At 30.2% G+C, this 3525-nt stretch overlaps 1 long non-coding RNA gene across 6 annotated transcripts; it reads right to left on the bottom strand.

Moving 5' to 3' along the window:
- Positions 1–671: 671 nt before the first annotated feature.
- Positions 672–3087, bottom strand: LOC111885574 (uncharacterized). 6 transcript variants are annotated; one of them, XR_006187475.2, is made up of 9 exons: positions 2799–3086; positions 2592–2692; positions 2234–2289; positions 1797–1876; positions 1593–1706; positions 1472–1529; positions 1282–1352; positions 973–1044; positions 672–865 (listed from the first exon to the last, which is right to left on the bottom strand). It is a non-coding gene; the product is annotated as an uncharacterized LOC111885574 (long non-coding RNA). The 6 variants fall into 6 exon arrangements; XR_002848144.3 differs by having other exon boundaries at positions 672–870; XR_002848143.3 differs by having other exon boundaries at positions 672–1044; positions 1593–1725; positions 2799–3087.
- Positions 3088–3525: the final 438 nt, after the last annotated feature.

Below are 3525 nucleotides of genomic sequence, written 5' to 3' on the forward strand. Positions count from 1 at the left end.
ATAATTTCATTTACCTCATTAGTTTCTTCTTCAAATACAAATCATTAATATTTCAAGAAATATATGTTTTCTTCTCGATAATTCAAACTTATAATCTAGTATCAATTAATACAAAATACTAGCCCACATGCATGGACATTTTTATACAATTTGAGTTTTTTCCAAGACAATTTTTTGAATTATAATAAAATTAAAATATAAATAATTTTGAATGTACAGTATTACATGAGTTAAATAAAATAGTGATCATAGTGTCGTATATACAAGTATGTGTATGTTAGTGGTTGTGACTATGTGTGACTGACTCTTTTTGATCCTTATTTAAAAGTATTAGAACACTTTGTCCTTGACGTTAACACCCATAGAGATGGGTTCTAAGTGCATGTGAAATCACAATTTTCCTATCCATATATGATTATAAAATGTCTATTATGCCTAAGTTACATACAATCATCACACAACACACACATCAGAGACGCATACATACAACACAGACACACACAAATAAATGTAAAATACAAGAAATGACAATACTTTTAAAAATAATATTATGTTGGTATTTTTCGTCATCAAAATGTAATTTCGTGTGGCATATTTTACTTAATAAAACCAGATGCTCTAAGTGGCAAAAAAAAAAAAAACAACATTTGCTTTTATAGTAGATGCAAAACTCAAACAACAGAATATTTACTATGACTAATTACCAAATAAAAGTAACACAATCATAGAACTTCAAGTGTGTAGAGCTTTGAAATGGAGCTAAAATATTGGAAACTTTTACAAAATCAAATGTAAAGAAGGCTACAAAGCTAAGGGGACAAATTAACCAGATTCATTCATTTAACTCCAAGCCCAAGGTGTTGCTCTGTACTTTTATCCAAATTACCAACAAACCACCAAGAATGAATCGTTAGTATCTATTTTTGAAGTTGTTACACACTATTCATGGAAGGAAGGACCAACACTACCAACCATAGTGAATCTTGATCAACAATAATTCCATTGGGTCAAAAAATGCTAAAATTTCAGATTTTTTGGTAAAAACTGCAAAAAAAGAGCAACATACTCACAATTTGAAATTTTTTGCCCAAAACAAAATAGTTAATTTTCTACCAAAATTCACATTTTAATAAAAGAAATATATTTTCCATTTTTAAATGGTTTGTTTATTTTAGAATATTTATTACTACATTAAATATGATTTTATATGGATTTATTTGATGTTTTTTATTTATATTTTTTTTGACCCACTCAAATAGGAGTAATAAAGTATCATCTTACCTTCTGCCAGTGAAGGTAGTTGTAATAACCCATATCTCATGCCTAGCCTTCCAATCACCGGGATTTTCCATCTGATCATGCAAAAAAAGTAAAATACAAAGCAAATAAACTTATCATTATCATAAATATGATACTGGAATCGGGGAGAGGAACTTTTTGTTCCATCCCGAAAGATAGGATAGGGACTCACTCTTAATCTTTCATTTGCGCAAAAGACGTAAATGCCCCTCATCTCATAAAAAACAACCCTAAAAAGCTTTTCCATTATAACAAATGCAGCTTATATAAATTACAATTTAAGCCTAACTCACCAGGTTACTGTCTTGACTTTTTGTCTTGTTTTTCATTTCTTTTATAGATACCTCAGAAGGGACATAACATGCATTTTGTATCTCAACTAAAAATAGCATACATGACCCCAACATCTTCACATGGAAAGTAAAACTTTTATGATCATAATACATTTAATGGATAAAAAGTCTAAAACTTTACAAGAGTAAAGAATGTAATCATACATCTATATACTCTCTCCCAGCAGCATGAAGCTTATAATCATCACCTTTGTACATGGAAAGGATGTTGCCATAAGTAAGTCCTACAAAATCAGCCAATTTTTTCATAATTTAAAATTTAAAAAAAAATGACTTGTTTGGTAGATAATGGCTTGAAATTCTAAAAATGAGCTTAAAGATGATGCGTATTACCCGTGCAAATGAGATAGCCACTACCGATGGTAAGGACCAAACGAATGTCTAGTAAATTGTTTTGAATTATCTAAATTTCTTTTCATTAATATTTGTGTTTATCTATAATGCTTTCATCCAATGTCATAATTGAGGAGAAACCCGAACAAAAATGAACTTTACTTGGAAAAAACATTAGAAATGAATTAAGACCCACCTATTATTATCATATCAATTCATATCTATATGTAAAGGAGAATCTAGCATACCTTGCTTATCAATGAAACCTGGTGCTTGTTATAGAATGTCCTCACCTTCGTCCATACTACACATAAACAACAGAAGATAATAACATAGTAACATACCGATTAAAGTGATATATTTGGTTCAAGCATTTAATCAAACACGTTGTATGCATAAAATACAAAACTGATACGCTCAACGGAAGAAAAGTGCATATGGAGATGGAAAAGTGCAACCAAGTCTACATGATTTGGTACAAAAGAAACAATTATGGGATACAAAATTAAGGATTCCATCAAGAAGTAACAGAGATGGCAGTATGTACATGAAATCGACCAAAAATGAGCAGTTGTACAAACTGAGCAATGTTTATGAATAACTTACGATTAGAAGATCCTTATTGACTTTATGGAAAATCGCTTTATCCTTCTTGGTTTCAATCATATCTTTATTCAAAAGGCCATTAAAACCCATCTTTCATTTTCCTAATGTATGCAGGGAAAAATTAAATCCAACTCATACCAAAAACCCACAACTGAATGTCAATCACAACTCCAATGTTAAATTGATTTTTAGAGAAATCGGACTTACTAGGCTATGACGAAGACGACAATCATTCGAGGAATGTGAAGCGAAAGTAATCGACGGGGCAAAAGTTCCTTTCAAAATACCAATCGCGACTCCAAAACCAATTACAGAAAAGAAATTACACCCAAATCGATTGTAGCTTAGTTCAAATATGAAAATCAAAGGCTAATTACCTGGATGTAGCGTTTCGAACATCGTTTCTTGCAACGAACTATTGGTGGAGAGGGAAGAGGATTAGGGTTTAAGAGAGAATTTACCTTCAAACGTCAATGCATAACTATTAAAGACGAAGCAGGGAAATAATATTTTGAGCGGGATAAATCGATTGGGTGGGGGCTAATTAAATGCCACCAGACAAAAAAATATATGAAATTTAATAAAATAAAAAAACTCAAAAAATGACATGTAGAAAAAAATTAATTTAAAATAACTACAAAATTATATTTAGCAAATTGAATAAGAATGTGACAAATAGCAAAAAAAGCTTCATTTATTAGAAATGATTATTGCAATTATTACATTAAACTATTATGTGTTGCTAAGTTATTTTTCCTATAAATACGAGATTTTCATATCTTAGAAAAGTGTACATAAAAGAAATCTTTGTATGTATGGAAATAACCCATTATTTCGAACTAAAGGCAAAAGGAGTTGCAGAGGTGATTGTTGAAGAACATATTAGGTGTGCAATGTTTACCATACTTTTTATTTGTTTTTTATGTTTTTCTAT

The sequence above is a fragment of the Lactuca sativa genome, chromosome 9 (assembly GCF_002870075.4).
Source record: "Lactuca sativa cultivar Salinas chromosome 9, Lsat_Salinas_v11, whole genome shotgun sequence".
NCBI classification, from domain to species: domain Eukaryota; kingdom Viridiplantae; phylum Streptophyta; class Magnoliopsida; order Asterales; family Asteraceae; genus Lactuca; species Lactuca sativa.